General features: G+C 35.7%; 1 pseudogene; it reads right to left on the bottom strand.

Moving 5' to 3' along the window:
* Positions 1-15: 15 nt before the first annotated feature.
* On the bottom strand, positions 16-6273 carry LOC127656135 (probable mitochondrial glutathione transporter SLC25A40; annotated as a pseudogene).
* Positions 6274-8237: the final 1964 nt, after the last annotated feature.

The raw sequence follows: 8237 nt of genomic DNA, 5'->3' as shown, positions 1-8237 counted from the left end.
GTTATCCACCCTTACTTTATTTACATTTATGCATTTGGCAGACGCTTTTATCCAAAGTGACTTACAGTGCACTTATTACAGGGACAATCCCCCCGGAGCAACCTGGAGTTAAGTGCCTTGCTGAAAGACACAATGGTGGTGGCTGTGGGGATCGAACCAGCAACCTTCTGATTAACAGTTATGTGCTTTATCCCACTACGCCACCACCACCACCACCACTTAAATATGATTTCAATACATACAATATCAAACCGTCTCTTCAGTTCATAACATGGCCTTAACACAAAAGAGTTGCTTTAGTTTTGACACCATTCTCAGACATTGTGTTATTTATTAACATTAACATATATACAAAAATATAATAAGACTTGAGACATTTAACCTATAAACAAATCTACAGCATTGAGCAGCTAGAATAAATAGATAGAATCACATTATTAAACACTGTGATGTGTCAGGGTCTGGAAGGAATACAATTTTCCAAAATATTAAAGCAGTGCTGCTTAACAAGAGTTAGTTATTTGTATTTTTCCTAAAAAATACCTAATTGTGCATCATGTTCCCCCTTTACACTTTTAAATGAGTATTTACTAAAGAAAGCCAGATCATTTCACAGCAGCAAATCTGAACTAATCTCTCCTATAGACAGACACCTACAACAAATGATCATTTATTTTTCTAATGCATTTAAACCAAATCCTGTTATTTAGTGATTTGCTGCAGAGTCTCAGGGTGTGTGTGTGAGAGAGAGAGAGAGAGAGAGAGATTAGGTGCTTGGCTGCAGTCTGGTCACCATTTGTTTCTCATGGTTGAGTCTGCGGAAGAAAGCTTTCCAAACTCATATGTGCTGTTCATAATAGCACACACAGGAGCCACTTTAATCAGCCTTTGCATAAAACCTGAGGATGGGACAAATATAAAGAGACAGGAAGTTATGCAGTAAGGTTGCAAAATATAGTGGCCAATTTACACAATGTTTTTTCCACTCCCATGTTAAACAAGTATTAAAAAAACAAAAATAAAAAACCAATTCCAAAAGCAAATCTTCCCTACTTGGTGTTACCTAAAAAAGATTTATAAATGTTTTATTAGACATCTAGGTACAACCAAGTGTTCTTATTTCGTGAAATAGTGGTGTACACACCAAACCATTATTTACCGGCAAACAGTCCTAATAGACCATTTTCTTCTATCCTTTTCATCACATTATGTGCTGGGCGAGACTTGCGTGGACACTACAGATATGAGACATTCAGAAAATAATGCACATTTCTATGCTAATCAAATTTGATTAAATTTTAAAACACCAAAGCTGGAAATCCCGATAAATTGATGGAATACACTTTTCTGATCATTTGCGATTACTGGATAAGGATTTTCAGAAACAAGCATAACTTAATATCCAATTACATTTAATTTACTTTTCCATGATAAACCTGATTTTAATACTCACTTCATTGCCTGCAGTTCACCTAGTTCCACCTGTCGTCTAGTTTTCACAACGTCAAACGGAAGAGTGGCGATTGCTGCAATCTAAAATAAGAGAAGATTCACTTTACAAGTGTGTTTAGATTAGTTTTGAGTAAGAAAAAAGCAAGCCAAAATAACCATGTAGTTTAGCGATTCTGCTGGTCAAAAATACATGATTTGGAAGTGTAAATTGCATCGCTCAAAATTCCTCAGTGTATGAGCTAGACCCTGTTTACTCCTGGTATTAACACAAGTCACAAATATCTCCTGTGACTAATTGTGATTGAATTTCATCAATTGGAGGGTCTCTGCTTTTATGACTTCATACGTCATTTACCGTAAATGTGTAATTGCAGGTTGATAAAATGCAAAAAATTTCACATCAAACTTTCCCTTCCAGCATATATAAATGTTTTCTCCCCAATTTGGAATGCCCAATCCCGAAATGCGCTCTAAGTCCTCGTGGTGGCATAGTGACCCGCCTCAATCCGGGTGGCGGAGGACGAATCTCAGTTGGTTCTGCATCAGAGACAGTCAATCTGTGCATATTGTCATGTGGCTTGTTGAGTGTGTTACCGTGGAGACCAAGCGCATGTGGAGGCTTTACGCTACTCTCTGCAGCATCCACGCACCCCACCGAGAGCGAGAACCACATTATAGTGACCACGAGGTTAACCCAATGTGACTCTACCCTCCCTAGCAACCAGGCCAATTTAGATGCTTAGGAGACCTAGCTTGGGTCACTCAGCACGCCCTGGATTCAAACTCATGACCTTAGGGGTGGTAGTCAGCAACTTTACTTGCTGAGCTACCCAGGCCCCCTACTTGTGCCAGCTTCACTTTTACTAATTATTTTAAAGCCACACAAAGATGTTTAAAACCTTTTATGACACAATGACTACATGTAGAGGTCAACCAATAGTGGATATTTCTTTCACCAATAACTTAAGGTGGTGGAAAAGGCAGATAACCGATTAATCGGCCTATAGTTTTTGTTTTTTATTTATAGTACATTTAAATATTTTCTTAGACTTTCCTTACTATGACATAGAAGCTATAAGTGTCCAAAATTAATAAAATCCCAAATGCAGTTTATTATGCAACCAAATTGTTTTAGTTTTTTTAAACAAGCCTAAAATAGTGAGGACTCTTGGAAGACTTAGCTCCGTTACAATGGTCTTTATGTTAGTATTTACCAAATTAACCTTTCTATAGGATATATATAGGGATTTCCATATAGTCTATTATGGAAATAATTTTCATGCAAGCACGTTTTATTTGTTTTCTAGTTCTATGCTCGAGATGTCGTTAAAACAAATTATTTTTGTTCATTTTAAATAAAAATATTTTAAGCATACAGTTAATTTATTTTGATAAAACACCAGTTATTACAAGTACACCAATGAGCATCTTTAACTACATATTCTCCCAGTAACAATTCATGGTTCATTCACAAAAGTGAATAACTGGGTCCGTAAACAGTAGTCCATATGACTCGTGTTCCTTGTTTTTTAAAGTCACACAACAGATTTATGTGAGGAACTGACCAAAACTGCAAATGGGTCATTCTCCAAAAATGTTCGACTTTTCAACTTTTCCATTCAGTTCAGTTTTTGCCCATAAACGTTGAGTAAATATTTTGTAACACGTTGACATTCATTTTTATCCATATAAGACAACTTGGCTGTTGTTCTTTCTTTTATTATTTAATTTTGTTTCACGAACAAAGCAAGTTAACATTAAGTTAATGCTAACGAGGGTTAAATTAATATTTCTGTGTGAAAATATTAGTTAAAATGTGAATTAATCACTTTTTAGCATGCTGGGAAAAATCACTATATGCATATTTAACCAGCCTCTGAAATTTGACATTAATTATTTTCCACAACTTTTTATATAATTGTTGTTTTTTTTTTTTTAAAAAAAAAGGTTTTAACATGAACACCAATGCCATGAAATCAAACAATCTTTTAAAATCATTAATAATAATTTTGTTTTGCTTTTTTGCACATCATTCAAAAAAAATTACATCTATTTTTCACTCTGGAGAGGAAATTGTAAATAAAACTGATAGTTGCAAGGATTCATATTCTTAAAATCCAATAACAATTGATTGTGATTGGCCCATTCTTAACAGCGCTGCCAAAAGTAACAGGTGTCATGTGACTATGCGCTGCCTGCTTCAGCAGTGGTCTAGTGGTCTGTCGTCCTGTCTTTCTGAAAATAAATAAATACATTTAATTTATTAAATGATTTAAGCAACGTATTTTAATATTTTTTTTTTTACTTTTTAAGCACCTCTTGATAAAAATGGCTATTTTCAAGGGTTTTCAGGACTTAAATTTGAAAAAGCCAAATTCCGATCAGCTATCGGCACTGATTAATCTGTAAAACCGATATATCTGTTTACCTCTAACTGCATGTAACGCATGGTCTAACTGTTTGTCTGTTTTGGTGTATTTCTCACCCAAAGCTATCATACTGATTTAGAAGACGTGGAATATACCACTTGAATCATATGGATTACTTTTATGCTACATTTATAAGCTTTTTAGAGCTTGAAAGTTTTAAACCCCATTGATTTGCATTGTATGGAAAAAATATATCTCATACATTCTTCAAAATATCTTTGTTAGTGTTCCTCAAAAGAGAGAAAGTCATATGGGTTTGGAACGGCATGAGGGTGAGTAAATGACGAAAGAACTATTCCTTTAATACCAGCAGTAAACTAATGATGAAGGTTTCAATTTACAGCAACTCATTGATCCAGGCAGCACTCCAGCTGTGAATGTGATTGTAAAGGTTGGATCTGCAGAGCGGTAGTATTCACAGAGCCAGGTTTTACCCCTTCTCATAGTTATACCAGTACATAGCTGGGGAGAAAGACCAAACATATACGTCCAATTAGAAAAGAGGAAACAGCATATAATGTATGTTCAGATACCGCGTGATGGTAGAAATGTGTCACGGTAGAGATTTCGCTGTACTATTTATCCTGCACGGTTATGCGACCATTCAGAGGGAGGCATGTCCCAGTTACATCAAGACAAAAAAAAAGTAACCTGACAAGGGGACATCTCGGAGGAGTGTGGGACCCCAGCCTCTCCACAGAGACTGCCAGCCTTTGCTGTGCACTGAAGACCAGATCAAAGTGCTCAGCTGTCGGTATGACTGTTTCTCAGACTGAAGCTAAGTGAGGATCAACTCCAAGGGGCTGATTACTCTGGCAGAGCGCACTGATACACACACATGCACACACACAGAGAAAACTAATGTGAAGACAAGAACACTGATACATTAGGTCAACATGTGGAAAACAGGTCAAACATTTTATCAGAAGGGTTAAAGGCTACCTCTCGTGATAGCACCGGCTAATAGCAGCGCCAAGTCTGATCTGTCTTCCATCCTCACCTTCAGAGTAGTAAGTACCCAACTGATCATAACTTTTGAAATATATCACGGTCGCAGGCACCGCCATCACTCTGCAAAGAAAAAATTGTTTGTCATTCTGCATTCAAAGGTCACTTGTGTTCAGACAGCACTGTGTAGCAGTGCAGAAATGTGGCTGAACACTCACAGTGTTGGAGGAAGGCCGCTCCACAGAGACCTGACTCCCTCCCGACTTATAATCTTAATGACGGCATCCTGGAAAACAAATGACAAAAAACAGGAGCTCACTAAAAATGTTTAGTTATTTATTTAAAGTCTCCAGTCAAGGTTTTGTAATACTAAATACTAATTATTTAATTTCATGTTTTAGAATAAGTCATATACATTTTGGAATAACAAAAATGCAACTATGGGAATTAAAAAAAGAATAATTATAACAATAAAAACTGTTATATTTTAGCATCTTTAAAGCCATCCTTTGCAGAAATGTACTCAACCAATTTTCTTAACCAACTTCTTGATGTATCACCCTGACATGCTTTTTAAACAATATTGAAGGAGTTCCTATATATGCAGGGCACTGATAGGATGTTTTTTCATCCATTTCAAAAACATTTTTTTTTTTTAGATTTAATTTAAAATATAAAAATTAAGAGAGCATCTTGTGAAAGTGCTTTAATGAAAGAAAACCGGTCTTTTTGTACAAAATGTGTTAGCACAGTTAATGTCACAAATTAGCTTATTTGATTACTGATCACGAAATTGTGTGGAATCTTAAATACTATGTAATACATTTTTCAAAATCAGGCAGAGAGGTAATTACCAGCATGTAAACAACAGCGAGAGCGGAGCAGGCTATTTTATTTATATGAAGTTTTTCGAACCTGACCTGAATTCCAATCTATATATTGCTGTAATCCTTCCTCATGATCACGCAGCATGTTTTCATCAGCTGAATGGGAGGGTAAACACTATTAAAGTGTGACGAGACTCGTGCAGCACGTGGAATCCATTCACCCTTCAAAGCCGATCAACAAGCCCTTTTTTGTGAATCGCACCTGCAAAATCCCAAAATTTCATGTCTACGTTTAATTGATATTTTGAATAGACTCTGTGGGTTTGTGGGTTTACGTTTTCTCTTTTAATCATTTAATGTAATTTTGATTGTGACCATGGTTTAAGGAGTGTGTAACTGTATGGGAAATGTCAAGATTAATAGTGTTGCTTTACTTATTACATCACGTGTTGTTCTGAAAGCAAAAAGAACAAATGAAACACAGAATGTAGGCTGTCATCCACGCAGCCTGACTGAAGCAAAGCGGGCGCGTTTACTCACGCGATTAACCGAAAGTGAAGCGCTGCCGGCTCATGTTCATGAATGGCTTGCACATGCTCCAGGAGTCTGTTGGGCATACTGGAGTCTCGTCACAATTTAACTTTTGGTTTAGCTTCCCATTGAACTCATGAAAACATGCTGCGTGACCATGAGGAAGGATTACATCAAGATGTAGATAGCAGGTGTGGAATTGATATAAATAATTGCATATACAGAAACAATTGACTTCAAAACAGACAATATCTCATATTTACCTTTGGGAAAAGGATTCTTCTGCACCTGCAGTCTGATCTTCACAACATCCAGACTGCGAATATGAACACAAATAAAACATAATTTGGTAATAAAAATTTAACAGTAACATAAATTGCACAACGTACAGTGTCAAAACTTTTGTGTCAAACGGTTTCAAGTCATTTTGCATTAAACAAAAACATCTGCCAAATGAATACATGCAAAACCCTGAAAGTTTGATTAATATGCTATTTAATGAATTCTTGTTTCTCAACTTTTTTATTTTTGATTCCCATAAAACACTCATACTGCTAAAATGTATACTTTGAATTCATACCAAGTCAATTTGGATAAAAGCATCTCCAAAATGCGTAAATGTGATGTAAACTGAACTGTCAAGCAATGTAATTTTATGCCATTGTGCATGTTTCTGTTATAATATATCCAGCCTCCATTAATAGATTAATGGGCACCTTGGCATTGCCATTTGTTCAAAATCTAAATAAAATGTATGTTTCAGCACAACAAGCCCTTTCTAATCTGACCAAGACAACCTAAGCAACAGTCTCTTACCGAACAGTGATGTAATAATTGCCCTAGAACAGGACGCCACCATCTGCTGGAAAGGTGTAATGCCATCCGTGAGTACTGTAGGACCTTTTGGAGATGTCATCTCAAAGCCTGTAATGTAGAGAAAGTTCAGATGACTAAATTCTGGATTTTTCTTTTAACCACCATATTTATTTAGTGAGTGACAGTCATGTGCCAACAATTGACATTACTGAATTGATTCACTTGCCTTTAACTTTGCTTCTTGAGATTCATGTTCCTTATAGATCACAGAAACACAACACGCGATTGCATTGACTTTCGCCAGCTAATCATCTACAACCGGTCAACTGTATTCATGTAGAGTTTTTAAATAATGTCAACATGGTATACAAGCTAAACCCGACAAAACAAACCAATGCCATTTGGTATCGGTTATTTAATCCAAAGATATCGACGAATTCATATGATTCTGCTGGAGGTTCACGCGCTTACAAAACATGACGTGTTTATTGAGAAGTGTATTTCAGACCAGCAGATTCACTTTTTTTTTGGTTAATGCCAACGGCATAAATTTAGCCAAAGGTGTGTATTTTTATATATATATATATATATATATATATATATATATATATATATATATATATATATATATATATATATATATATATATATATATATATATATAACTTTGATATTTCAACCTCAGTTCCTATAATACATCTATGTAATACATCACTGTGTACACAAAATAGTTACACCTAGGATCTTAAGGACAATCAATTTTTGATCCCAGTGCCATTAAAGCATAAAATCATTAATTCTGTGATATTATGCTTTCATTCCGGAGCCCTGGCTTCAAAATTTTGATTTTTAATATTTTCCATCAGATGGCGCCATTTTTCTCAATTTTAGCCTTTGGAGCAAATACATGATTTTTTCAGGCCAACTGATAAAATGATGCAGCTAAAATTGTGTGGGTGTGTTTGTATGGATGTCAGATGAGAGAGAGAGAGAGAGAGAGAGAGAGAGAGAGAGAGAGAGAGAGAGAGATGTGTGTGTGTGTGTGTGTGTGTGTGTGTGTGTGTGTGTGTGTGTGTGTGTGTGTGTGACAACAATGGCATTATGTAAACAAGCTGACATTTAAAATCATGAATAATTAATGAATATTTGTTATTGTAGCTATGATCAGAATCAGAATTATATTCAGCTTTATTTCAAAGTATGATGACACAAGGAATTTGTCAATACAGCAACA

This window comes from Xyrauchen texanus, chromosome 15 (assembly GCF_025860055.1).
Source record: "Xyrauchen texanus isolate HMW12.3.18 chromosome 15, RBS_HiC_50CHRs, whole genome shotgun sequence".
Classification (NCBI taxonomy): domain Eukaryota; kingdom Metazoa; phylum Chordata; class Actinopteri; order Cypriniformes; family Catostomidae; genus Xyrauchen; species Xyrauchen texanus.
The sequence above is the reverse complement of the archived record's forward strand: the minus strand, read 5'-3'. Positions and strand labels throughout refer to the sequence as shown.